We start from the raw sequence: 14,231 nt of genomic DNA, 5'->3' as shown, positions 1-14,231 counted from the left end.
AGCTGGATAAATAAGTTTTGGTATATCCTTATATTGGAATGTTATGCAGATATTAAAAACATGTTTTCAATAATATTCAATAACATGAGAAAATTATCATTATAAACTATAAATCCTTTATTCCTATCAAACAGGAATCAATCTTATTCTTCCCAACTTCTGTACTCTTCCTCATGCCATTTCCTCCCCACCCCAAATATAAATAGGAGCATAATGGAAGAAATGTTTTAAGGAGAGATGCATGGACAGTGAATTTTAAAGCCTGAAGGAATTTCTGAGATCACGTAGTCAAAATTCATCATTTTGCAAAGGAAACTGACACTGGAAAATTAAATGTCTCACCTAAGGTCTCAATCCCAACATTGCCACTTGCTAAAACCCAGGTTTCCTTTCCAGTCCCCAAATTCGGCACATTTTATTCTCTATTACAACATGCTATGTCTGAGTTTGGGTCAGACCACATTATAGAGTATTGAAGGTTAGGCCAACAAATATGAACTTTATCCTAGACTATCCTTTTTTTTGGAGAGGACGAGTACAGGACACAAGGGAATGATAATAATCAGAGTCATAAAATATCTGTAGAGATCATCTGTTTATATTTCCTAATAATTCTAAATCTTTAAATTTTTTCTCACACATTACAACTTTAAAAATTCATGGAGGAGAACCTAAATCATTTCTGTGTCTCACATAAGTGACTAGATTACCACTTATATAACTATTTTATTTATGTATTCATTTGCTTTGGTCTATCCCTTCCAATAGAATGTATCTTCGGGCGGGGGGGAGGCCTGTATCTTTTTTTGTTGACTCCAGCACCTAGCAAGTGTTTGACACTTAAAAGATGTTCAATAAGTATTTAGTGAGTGAATTAATAAATGATAGCTACTAAAAAGCAGTAGTCCTTTATTTACTTTGACTAGACTTCTCCTGGATGTTTTCCCAAATTTTGTGATTCCATTAGCATTCAAAATTAATTTTAGGATTGGGTGAACCTGCTCTGTTATTCATATGCTTTGTATTTCAGTCCAGCACAATTAAACTGTTTTGTAATATTAATTTAGGCACTCTTAAAACTTGTGCAAATTCACAAAGTTTGGGAATGACCTTGGCCTGTAATTTTATTTAGATTTTTATCCACAGATGAATGTGTGCACTTATACCAAGAATTAGTGGTTTCAATGTGAGAATAAACTGATGATGAGTCAGGAGGCAACACTATTGGATGAACATATTTAGAAATAGGATAAAAGAGAAGTAATGCCTTGAAAAATAGAAAGATTCGGCTGAAATAAGTATACATGTAAACTTACATCCTCAAATTAAGTGTAAATTGCAAACCTGACAAAAAGAAGTAAATAATATTTTGAAGAGTGGATTGTTCCTTAAAGGCAGGATATTAAAACAAAACAAAACAAAACAAAAACACTGAGCTTAAATTTAAATAATAATCTCAGTTTTAAAAGGTAGTCCACATAAATTTTTCTCCTTAGATTTCTTTCAATATAAAAGTATGTAGGAATTAAAATAGATATTTATTTTTTTACAGCAAAATTTTTACCAGATGAAGAAGTTTAAAAATGTTGGCCTATTAGCCCATTTCTAGGAATTTATCCTAATTTAGGAAATAATCTGAAATGCTGAAACAGAGTTATGCATAAAAAAGTTCATAGCAACATTATTCATAGGAAAGTAAGGAAAACAGCTTAAGTGACCACTTAAGGAAATAGTACTCCATACAAGGAACATTATGCAGCCATTGAAAATGTTTTTGAAGAGTTTTAAATAACTTGAGGAAACATTTCTGATAAATTGTTATGAAAAAAGGCAGTGTACTCAAGCAAACAGTTTGAACTTCATAAGCTTAAAAAACTGCATGGAAATATGTCTACAGCCAACAGTCAGTTGCCTCTAAATAAAGGAATTAGTGGTTAGTTTTTCCTGCTGTCCTTTTAAGAAATCTCTTCTTTATTTTATTTAAACATGTTTTCAAAATCTTCTTCACTTACATGTACTACTTTTATAGTCAGAAAAAGAAATCCATTACTTGTGACAGACATGTGTTTATGTCCCAATGATATGTGTTCAGTATCATCACATGAATATAAATATTGTTAACCAAAAGAAAAGTTTGGTATTATTTAAATCCAAATAATGGAGTTTCCAAAACAAACACTGATACATATCCTATAACTTGTAAAATTATGGTTTAGTATAATTTACTAATTATTTTGACCTAGCAAGCTCTCAGTATGTTCATTTATGATGGAGATGGTTGGAGAAGGGATACCTCAATTAATTTATCAAGTTCCTTGAATCTGTCAGTTAGCAACTCTCCCAACAAGAGTTTAATGATACAGTATGATGTCAAAAAGCTGTCCATAAAATTGTGCTGAGTGATTCACTTTTGCAAACTATTATTTTGTACTTCAAAAAGAACGAACAGTCTCTTAAGTGCTAATTTTTTACAAATACAAAGGAGAGAAAAATTTGTTCTTACCTTGTTTGTTTTGGCCAGCTGTGAGCTTCATGTAAGATTCTGTGATCTGACATCATCTCTTAAAATGTTTCTTGTGGAAATAACTGGCAACAATATTTACCTGGTAGGGTTGTTAGAAGTTTTAGTGATGACATATGTAAAGTGCCTGGCATAGTACATTGCACATAGGCATTCAGTAAAGGGTGGCTATTCTGAGAATATATAATATTACTATGACTTCTTATTTGTTATATTGCTATATATGGGATGAACCGGAAAAAATATGAAGTACAATCTATTTAAAAACATTATTCTAGACTTCCAGATAAAGATGAGTGAAGGCAGACCACAAAATCTTCCTCCCCAAATACCTCACAAAACGGGAAAACTTAACAGTAAAAACTCCTTTAAAAACATTACTAGAAGCAGCCAGAAAAAGAAAATGTCCACAACCTAAGCCAGCAAAGGCCAAAATAATACTGTTATTTCAAAATAAATAAATTTGGAACAGCAAGAAATGAAACAGACATGGCTAGAAATCAAATTCTCACCAAAAAGAAAGACTGGCAATCCCAGCACATTCCCCTAGTCAATTCCTTCTTCTTTTCACCAAGATGATTATGCCTCATCTCTTCTCTCCTGAATCTTCCACATCTCCCTGTGCCTCACCTCAGTCTTGTTTTATGGATAAATAGGAACTGTCACAAGAGAAACTTATCCTTCCCACACCCTGTCTACCGACCTGCCTTCATCTGTACCCATATATACTCTCTCTTCCTTTATAAAGGATCAGCTGTCCCTGCTCTGAGCTAAGGCAAGCCCCTCTACTTGTGCCTCGGATCCCATCTTTTCTTGTAGAGTCAAGGATTGCGTTCTTGTGAGTATCCCCTTCATTACCTGGATCCTCAATTTCTCCCTCTTTACTAGATTATTCTAACAAGAACACTTACTGTCGTATTTCCCATACTAAAAATACCATCACGCTAGATCTCCTATCCCCCTCTACTTAAAGGGTGAGTAGGAGCCCATTTTTCTGCTCTCCTTTATAACAAAACTTTTCAAAGATTGTCTATACTTGCAGTTTCCACTTCCTCACCTTACATTATCTCTTCAATCCATTCCAATTAGTATCCTCTCTACAGCTCCATGTAAACGGCTCTTGTTGAGATCACTGACTACCTTCTTGCCAGATACTTTTCCTCTTCCCAAATGTTTGGGACACCCAGGCATATTCCTCACCCTTTTTTTCTTCTCCATCAACATTCATTTCCCCCTAGGTCATCTCATCCAGTCTTTTTGGTTTAAAATGTTGCCTGTAATCTTAGGACTCCTAAAATTTGTATTCTATCCCAGATACCTCTGTTGAGCTCCAAACTCATATCCAACTGCCTGCCCAGGAACTACACTTAGATGTCTAATAAGGACCTCAACTATAACACATTCAAAACAAATCTCTTGATTTTCTTCTCCCCCTCAATTTACTTCTCCCCAAGTCTTCCCCCATTCAATAAGTGACATTATTTGCTCAAGGCAAAAACCTAGAAATCATCCCTAATTCCTCTGTGTGCCAGTTCTTAAGCTGTTATCTCTTAGCAATAAACCCTTCCATACTCTGTGATGCTGGAACTGGGATTCTGCCAACTACACTTCTTCTGTGTCAGCTGGATCCCTGCTATGATCTGTCGATAAGAGGCCCTAGAGAAAGACTAAAAGTCAGGAAGAGGGGACAAAGAACTTGCTTCTTGGTTTTCTTCACTTGTCAGGGTTGCCCCAGTCACGGACCTTCACCCTGAAAGTGGCACTTAGCTCAAAATTTCAACTATTTTCCACTCTCCTAGAATCAGCCCCAAGGTACCCTCTCAGAGGTACCAGCAGCAAATTGGCAGCACCCCCTGCCCTGAGGTCATGGGTCCAGCTCTGCCGAATGTTCCCTCTGAGCTTCTGGGTTCTGATAACTTCAGGTGTTCCCCGTGTTTATCTGGTACTAGGGGTAGTAGCTGCTTCCTGAAGTTACCCTGTTATGTCAGTGCTCCCTTTTTTGCATTTTCAGTTTTACAACACCTATTTAACCAATTCTTTATACTCAGTTATTGCTGTTGAAATACTTAGCAGCAGCCAAGTAACTCCTCTAAAGCATATACCATCCCCTTGCTCCTCATCACATTTAAAACAAAATTCAGACTCCTTACCAGGGCATACAACCTCTTTTGTGACCTGGCCTATCCACTTCTCTAGTCTCATCTCTCACCACTTGCTGGTTACTCATGTGGCTCTAATCATTCTGTCTTGAACACACCACTTTCCCACAGCAGAGCCTTTGTACTTGCTTTCCTCTATGTCTGGATTGCCCAGGTCTTTACCTAGCTCACTGCCTCACTTCATTCAGATCTCTTCTCAAATGTTATCTTAGAGAGGCCTGCTCTCGCCACTCTCTCTAAAATGCATGATTCCTTCCCCCACCTATCCATTTCCTTACCTGGATTTCTTATTATCACTACCTGACATTCTAAATTTATTTCTCCCTCCCCCACCCTCAACTAAAAAGTTTCATAGCTTCATAAAGGTAGGGAAATGATCTTATTTACCACTAGGGCTGGCACTTAATAAATTCCAGTTGACAAATGAATTTAATAAATTGCAGTGAAGGCAGAAGTAGACCAAAGTATTTGCAAATAACATAATATGCAAGTGAGACAAAGACAGTATAGCTTGATTCATCTCCCTGAATACATAATGCAACAAATGAATCAGAAAAAGCACTTAAAGATGTAATAGAAGAGAATTTCCACAAAATAATGAAAGAACTGAATCTGCAGAATAAAATGTTCAAAGAAAAATGGACACAGTATTCAATATTGAGGCATATCCTAGTTAGGCTATTAACCATAAAAAATGAAGGAAAAACTTTTCATACCACTAGGCAGAAAACTAAATAACTTGTAAGAGGGCGGACGTCATGCTGGTCTTAGACTTCCTCTAAGCAATATTCAAAGCCAGAAAACAAAGGAAAAATGTCTACACAGTTTTAAGGCAAAGCCAGTATGACCTCAAACTATTATATCTAAATAAGTGTCATTAAGAATTGACGAAAAAGACAAACATAGCATCCATGAATCCGTGTAGGAAAAAAAACCCCAAAACTACTTAGCAAAGAGCAGATAACTAAGTGATGAAACAAAATTAATAATTAGAATATTGTGAATCAAGGCATGTTGTGACCACTGGATTTTAAAATACAGATCAAGACCAAATGACCAAAGGAATTAGGGTTACAAAACAGAATAAACCTTAAAACACTGACTTTGTAAAAATAATGATATAACCAATAAATATACATTTTTCATAGCAGAGTCTTTGGGCATTTCTAAATTTGAAACACACTGATAAAATAAGTCTCCAAACTTTTAATGTTTTGAACTTTGGATATTCGGAAATAAGATCTCTTGTGGCAGACAAACATTTTTCTAAAAGTTCATCAATTCCTTCAGCTTATCTTACTACTACCAAATTAAAATAATTTTAAATGTAATACTTTCTTATTTAAAAGTAGTATACTTGTTCTAATCTTAAATAAGATTATCTTATGTGTATAAATGCATATATACCTACCATGATGTTCATTTAATATTAATGGTAAAATCTGAGATCTGAGGAGATATAAAAATTTTCCTGTAACTTTATATTGTTTGAATTATTTATAAATGAACATGTATTGTTTTTATGAAACCAATAAAAACACTATCCTTAAAATACTATTATACATGACAATGTGAATATACTTACTACTACTGAACTGTACATTTTTAAATGATTAAGATGGTAAGTTTCATGTTATGTGTTTTTTACCACAATTAAAAATACAAGAAATATAAAATACAGTTATAAAACTTACAAAATAGATACAGCCGTTACAGCCATTACATTTGACTCTACCAAATTTTCCTCAAATCAACTTTTCCACCAAAGGCTACACCTCAAATTATACCCTTCGCATAATAAATACTCCGTACTTGCCTACACCTTATCTACTTTAATTTTAGAAAGCAGAGATTATTCACTGGCAGACACTGTTACAAGTAGGCAAAATGAAATGGTACTTATAAAAAGTAAGTAATATGTTGTGTTACTTTATTAAATACCCTGGTGTTGTAAAAAATGTAAATGTATGTCATTTTTTACATATTTGAGAGGAAATCTTTTAATTTTAATGATTTTTTTCTGACTGTTAAAATAATATGTGCTTGAGGCTGGCCCTGTGGCAGAGTGGTTAAGTTCACGTGCCCCGCTTTGGCGGTCCAGGGTTCACATCCTGGGCGAGGACATGGCACTGCTCATCAGGCCATGTGGAGGCGGTGTCCCACATGCCACAACCAGAAGGACCACAACTAAAATATACAACTGTGTACTGGGAGGATTTGGGGAGAAAAAAGCAGGAAAAAAAAAAGATAAAAAAAGAAAAAATAAATAAAATAATATGTGCTCATTTTAGAAAATATGAAAAATAAGGTAAAAATTACCATAATCACATAACACACTTCAGTATATTTTTCCCTACCCTTTTTCTATACATATAAATAAATGTATTTTTAAATAAATGAGGAGAAATAGTTTTATAACCTAAAAATTTAAGTGTACATTAAATTAAATATTAGTATTTCTCTGTGGCATTAAATATTTTTATTAGTTCCATAATATTCCATTAGATTATTGCACCATGGTTTATTTAACCACTCCTTTATTATTGAATATTCAGATTGGTTCCTCTGTATAAATGCTGTGGTGAATATATATCAATCTTTGACTTCATATTTGATTATTTCTTTAGGATTGGTTCCTGGAAGTGGAACTACTGTATCAAAGATTTGGATGTTTTTAAGACCCCAGAAAGGTAATATAATAGATGAGATTATAAATTTCATTGCATTCTTAGCAACACTAGCTATTAACACTTATTTTCAATCTTTGTCAATCTGATGGGGAGATTCTTTCTGTAATTTAATTGGATAAAGTTGCATTTTTGCTGATATACTCATATTAATAACTTTACTACCTCAAGGACTCATAATTCTTTGTCTTCTCCATGATGCTTAACATAGAGCCTTGCCAACATGTTGAAGAATATATCTTTTTTATTGACTTTGGCAATATTTCTTTAAAAATAAGTTATTTTTTGAATACATAGAAAGGTGAAGAAAAATAACATAAAGGATCCAAATTATTTTACTTAATAAAATGTATGACTGTATTTAGTTCTTCATGTAGTAGTAGACACAGCATTACTACTATCAGCTAGCAATATATTTTTTGTCGAATCTCTTTATTGAAATCATATTGAATTTATTGCTTACTGTACCATTTTCACTACAGCACTTTCCAAAATGCTTAGTTTATAAGCTTCAGAAAAACATTCGCTAGATAACTACTTTGAAATAATTTCCTCAACCCTGCCTTCATTCAGAATGCCTAGAAACAGACTGGCCCACTTCCAGTTTTCTTTCATGTTATCCTTACTATGAAGTCATTCTATAGATAGGGTAATAAGTATTTTGGCATAACAGAAAAATAGCATCTGTAAAACTATATGGCACAGTTTGGCTGGGGTTGTTCCTTGAGAACTGCATTACGTAATTTAAAAGTGTTTACTTAAGCTCCTTTGAGCTGCCTCCATGGTAGCTATGAAGTCACAGAGAATTAGGAACAGTTTGGGCCCTGATAACAAAGTCTGTCAGTTTAACGTGAACACTGTGTCAGTTTTTTTAAAATCATTGCTATATAAGAAACTTCAAAAACAAAGATATACTTAATTCATTTTATTTTTTTTAAAAAGCATGCTACTTCAAAAATCATTAAGAAATACAAAAAATAGAGTTCATAAGTGTACATTTGCTCATTATCTAGATGTACTTATTTTAAAATCTGTATTCTATAGTATGAATTCACAGTGTGATTTTGACTCAGTATAACCGTGAACAATTATGCAAAAATTGTCAAAACTGTAGAGGTATTAGACAGCCTTTAGGGGAGTATGTTATTAAAATGGCCTAAGCACTATTTCTAAGTCATAGAGGAAGTCTTTCTAAGAGAACATCAAAGATGTATAAATTATAATAATATCAGCTTTAGGAGAATTTAAAAATATACTAGGTTATAAGAAAATATTACTTAATCTTGATTACTCAAAGAAAGGTGGTATTTTCAGTTCCTTAAAAAAATGATTCTTGAGCCCCTTTACCAACCAAATAATGTGTACTAAAAACTATGTGTACTGGTTTTAAAGAAAAATAATGCAATGTGCATTGTAAAAATGGGAGAAGAGTCATTTAGATTCTGTATTGTAATAATAAGTGTATATATCACCTTCAAGGAAACATGCAAATTCTTATAAAATCCCTAAAATCTCAACCATCCCTTTAGAATTACTGAGTGTTATGAATAAACAAACCCAAGTAAAGATCCTGACATGTAAAAACATATAGCCCTTTTTTAGAAATATCATTTTAATTATGTACAATTTATTCTAAAATTACTTGTTGGAATAATCTTCATAGCATTTTGCTTTTTAACTTTGAGAAGTAAGGACATGTCATTGATGGCTTTGCCACTGATCTAGTGAGGTCCAAAGTCAGGGACAATTCAAAGAGGAAACAGAAAAAACTTTTAGGGCCTGATCATGGCCCTGGAGGTATAGCCACTGTGGGGGTCCTGCCTAGCTTGGGAGAAGAGAGGTGTCTGTGTACAGGAGGCCTGAGCTGGAGGGGAGGGAAGGGTCATGAGGGAGAAGAAGAGGGGAATCCCGATTATAAGACAAACTGCCTACTCAGATTGGCTCAGGATTCGCTTTGCTGTAACAATGAAACATTTGGGTTTTTATATTGCGTTCTAATATAAAAAAGAGGATATTTATTTGGTTTCTTATGTTTAATATACAGCATATTGTTTATAAATCTATTTATCTGAAGTTAATGTGTGATGGTTTTAAACATTGCAAATTCTCTGACACTCCTCCCATTAAAAGGGAGAGTCTAATTCCCCTCTCTAGAATATGTATGGTGTCAGTGATTTGCCTCTAACATATAGAATGTGAGGGATAAGATGCTACATGACTTCTAAGATTAGGTCATAAAAGGTGATACAGCTTCCCTGGCTCTGGGTCTTAGGACTGTTTGAGCCCAACAAGCCTGTTGTGAGGAAGCTGAGACCACAAGAAGCAGGCAGGTGTAGGTGTCTGGGCTGTTAGCCCCAGTTGAGGTCCCAGCCATCAGTCAGTACCAATGGCTAGACACGCAAGTGAACAAGCCTTCAGATGATGCAAGCCTCCAGCCTACGAGCTGCCCCAGCTGACGCCAAGTGGATTAGAAATGAGCTGTCCCTGCAGAGCCCTACCCAAATTGCATATTCATGAGTAAAGTAACACTGTTGTTGTTTTAAACCACTAAGTGCTGGGGTGGTGTGCTCTGTACTGAGTACAGTCCTAGCTTAGGATGGCTGTAACAAGTAGGAGGAGGAAGCAAAGGAAAACCCTTTTCCTCAAGCTTTCCTTGTTTCCTTAGCCAGACTGGGATTCTAGCAGCTCCTAGTACTAAAGATTAAGTGGGGTTTTGAAGTGCTAGAGGGACAAAAACACCATCTTGGGGACCCAGTCTATCCGGACTCCTTTTCCTTAAAGGCTTAGTGGCTGAGCAGAGAAAAGAGAAAGCTTGATTCCCTCCATTTCTCTTCTCTTTTCCCGTAGGTATCCCTGGTTTCAAAAAAGAGGGGAAAGCAAGATTTAATCCTCTCCTGCCCTCATCTCCCTTCTGAATTTGAATTTTTGGAAAGGTGCTTTCTTTGCCACTGAAGGAGTACACAGCCTCTTCAATCTTATAAAGGGACCAAACCAGCAACATGCTTTCATTCCTTATAAAGGAAGCAGGATTTACTAATCTAAGTTATATACGCTAGGGACACCACTCTGTCTTTACTCACTCACTACTGTCCTTCAAAGCTTCCTCTTGCTCCTCCTCTTCCCCTAAAGATGGGCGTTTCCCAGGGTTCTGGTTCTCAGACCTCTGCTCACTTGATACACTTTGTGGTCCATCTGATCCACTCTGCACCTACATTTTAAGGACTCTCAAGAGCCAGACCTTACTTCCAACCCTCCTGGGATAGTTCCCTGATACCTCAAATTCTAGAGGGACAAAACGGAGTTCCTCCTCCTGGACCTGAGGCCCACTCCTCCTACCAGTTCACACCCTAGACCAGAAATCTGGCAATCCCTTGCTCTTGCCCCTGCCCTACACCGCCAGTCAATTTCCCATTCCACTCACTCGTTTTAAATTACTTTTCTTGAATCCCTCTTCCCTCTATCACCACTGCCACTAGGTACACAGCAGTGGTCCTCATCCATCCTTATTTAGATCACAGACTGTCTTATATTCCGTCTTCCAGTCTCCTGGACCCAACCAGTGTCATCTTTTCAAAGACATGTAACCTTTCTACACTTGAGCTTGCTTTTCCATTTAAAAAAACCTTTTCATGATTCTCCATTTCCTATAGGTTTTAATCCTGAGGCCCAATAGTCATTTACTCACAAAGCAGAGTAAACCCCGAGAAATTGTCTGCAAAATTTTAGTATAGATCTAGAGGTGCATTTTTCTGAAGAGAGACCACATTGCTTTCCATAGATTCTCAAAAGGATATGTGTCCCCAAAAAGGCTAAAACTTGTAGGTCTCATGCTAAAGTCCAAACTCTTCAGCATGGAATATAAAGCCCTGGATAACCTGGCCATCCATCCAGCTTCCTTTCTCAACCCCCTCTTCACTCCCCTCCCCACCCATCCTTTGCTGGCTGTAGTTCTTCACCACAGGCCTTTGCACATGCTGCCATGCTTGCTCAGCTTGAGATGCCCCTTCCTCTCTGCTTAGTTGGCCTGGCTTTAGCCATCAAGGAAACTACCTTCTTTGTTTCAAGAAACACCTGAGGTCGTGCTACCTACAGAAGGCTGTGCAGGCTAGGCAAGGTGTTAACTCTTGCCTCCCTGAAGCCAGCCTAGCAATTGCTTTCTCTTAGCTTCTACCTGCGGGATTCACAAACTTGGGGGTGGGGGGGGGGGCGGATAGGGAGAGAAGAGAAAACCACAAAGTAATGCCAGTAAAACAAACACTGACTGAAAATTGTTTGTGCAGCACTTACACACTGTAGAAGAACCTCGGGCTGAATATACAGTACATTTTTGTAGTGTTTTCTTGGGAGGGAGAAACTGGGCGGTGAACACGTCATTTATAGTTGCCAGCAGATTTTTTGATGAGAAATACCACACACCTTCCTGTTACAGAATATTGTATAGAAATTTCCAATACCGTCTGGTTTTCCTTTATTTTATGCCTAGCCACCACATAGTTTAATGTATTTTTACAAATACTGTAATAACGCAGTTCTGATATTCTGCGATTTACTAGGAGGACTGCTGGGTCATTTATCTGAATTATTGCTCCTGGTTCACGCCACCACCACTCAAAAAAAAGGCAGTCTACCATCATGATGTGTCTCTAAAATTCTCCATCTACCCTGGAAGATGACCAACTTTTTGAGATAAACCGTGTTCTGACTAGTCTTTTGGTGAGACCTCCTATGCCTTACAGCACAGGCTCTAAAAGTCAAAAGTCTCCTCTTTCAGAAAAGTTGTCTTTTGTTGCCTCGTAAGGGAGCTCTTCCAATTTCTTGGGCGGACGGATCTGAGCAAAGTGTATTTCCCTGCTAGTAAAGCACCAACTTATAAATAGCGCTCACCGCGCTGAGTCACCAAAACCCGGAGTCTCCCCAAATAGCTTATAACGACTGCTGGAAGCGCGTCCCCCGGAGCGGTGACGGACTCCAGCCACACACCTGCGGGGTTGGAGTGTAGGCTCGCGCCGCTGAGCGGGTCCCCAACCAGCCGGCGCCCCGGGAATGCGGGCAGGGCCTCCGATTGCCAGCCAAGAATCAGAGCGTCGGACCTCGCGCGCGCGGACGGCGCTCTCGGGATGCGGCCCGACTCGGCAGCGACTGGTCCGGGACCGCCCCGCCCCCTCCGGAGCTGGGAGCCGCGGGGGGGCCGGCACCAGCCTCCGCCCTGCGCCGCCCGCTCACACAATGGGGCGCGGCGGGAGGGGGTGATAGCGGCTGCCTCTCCGGTCCCAGGCCCGGGACTCCGGGCAGCTGGGGATGCAGCCAGGGTCTAGGGCCGTAAGGAAAACCCCCGTCTATCCTCCGCTCACTCCCACACTTCGAAATGGCTGCAGCCACCGGTACTGGGGGCTGGGGGAGGGAGCGGAAGCGCCACCCCCTGCAGTCAGGGGATGGTGACGTCACCCCGACTGTCAGCCTGTAGCGGGGGCGTCTGCCCGTCACGTGACCTCAGCCCCCTCCTCCTCGCTGAATTCCGCGCGCGCGCTCCCTCCCCCAACCCCGACTCCCACCTCTCCCCCGCCTCCTCTCCCCAACTTTCGCCCTCCCCGCTCCAGCAGGGCTGTCAACAGCGCCAGCTCCGCCCCCTCCCCCGCGCCCTGTGTAACCGCCACGGCGGCGCAGCGGGCGCTCGCGCTCAGCTCCCGGGCTCCTGGAGGAGAGCGTGCCCCCTGTCCCCAGGTTGCCCCCCAATTCCCGGCGCGCTGGGTGCGTGGGCACAGGAGCCAGGGTGCGCGGCGGCGTGCGGCGACAGCGCTTCTCTGCTCAGCCCTCCCACGGCAGCCGCAAGACGAGGCGGAGACGCCAGTTCCGAGCTCGGAGGGGGCGAGGCGCGCTCGGCCGCCTCCCAGCCCTGGCGCGTCTCCACCGGGGGGCTGCCCCGGGCAGGAGCAGCAGACGGGAGGCCGCCCTCAACCCCCGCCCAGGGCCCGCGCCTCCGCGGCGCTCCCGCCTCCGCTCTCCCTGCCGCCTGGGCGGCGCGCGCTAGTCCTGCCTGGCTTCGTCTCCGGCCGCGGCGCGGGCACCGGCTGTACGACGAGGGGCCAGGCGCGGACCGCCTCCTTGAGCCCCCTCGGCCACCCCGCGGTAGACTGCTGGGGTTGCAGATTTGGTGGCTGTCACTGCTGCGCCTCGTTCTATTTTTCCTTCAATTCCTTTCTAAAAGTAGAGGCTTGGGGGAGGGAATAGAAAACCCGGTGTAAAAAGGGGCGGTACGGACTGACCTGTCATCGGCGGAGGAAGACCCCCGGTGGGGATGAGCGCTCCAACCCGCGCAGGGACTGGAGCCTTGGGTTCGCGCGGCGCGGCGGCAGCTGTGCCTCAGCCAGGTGTCCCCCTCGGCGGGGCCCGCGCTGTCGCGCCCGCCCCCTCCCCTGGCGCTGCGCTCCCCGCCCCATCGCCAGGGACCAGGGAACCCCCCAGCTCGATTTTTTGTGCAGTTTCAGCAAAGCTCCGAGGAAGTTGGTCCTTTTGTTCCACTATTTATAGATTGCGTCAACATTGCGAAAAGGAGAAGGCGGAGCGGTGGCCCCTCCTCCTCCCCCTCCCCCCGCCGGCTCCTGGGAGAGAAAAGCCCCAGCACACGACCTAAGTACACAGCGCGCCAGCCGCCCGCCCGCCCGCCCCCGGCCTCCTGCTCGCCGCTTCCCCCTCCTCCCAGCCCGGGCCAGAGCGCTGCCAACCCCATCACGTGCCCGCCCGGGAAAACCAGCTCCCCGGGGCTCCGCGCCGCCTGCCAGGCTCCGTGGCGGCGGCGGCTGCCTCGCTCAGCTGTGCGCCCAGCTCGTGGGCTCCGGCTGCGGCCCAGGCGTCGCGCACAGCGTG

General features: G+C 41.3%; 1 long non-coding RNA gene across 13 annotated transcripts in view; it reads right to left on the bottom strand.

The window, feature by feature from the left end:
- The window catches only part of LOC106837716 (uncharacterized), a 115,327-nt gene extending 101,424 nt beyond the window's left edge, over positions 1-13,903 (bottom strand). For all 13 annotated transcript variants that reach the window (XR_011506911.1, XR_011506913.1, XR_011506909.1 and 10 more), the window contains exons 1-2: positions 13,631-13,903; positions 2,504-2,603 (exon numbers count right to left, since the gene is read on the bottom strand). This is a non-coding gene — a long non-coding RNA (uncharacterized lncRNA). The remainder of the gene's footprint in view (positions 1-2,503; positions 2,604-13,630) is intronic.
- Positions 13,904-14,231: the final 328 nt, after the last annotated feature.

This window comes from Equus asinus, chromosome 11, assembly GCF_041296235.1.
Source record: "Equus asinus isolate D_3611 breed Donkey chromosome 11, EquAss-T2T_v2, whole genome shotgun sequence".
Classification (NCBI taxonomy): domain Eukaryota; kingdom Metazoa; phylum Chordata; class Mammalia; order Perissodactyla; family Equidae; genus Equus; species Equus asinus.
This window is presented reverse-complemented; position numbering and strand designations above follow the sequence as displayed.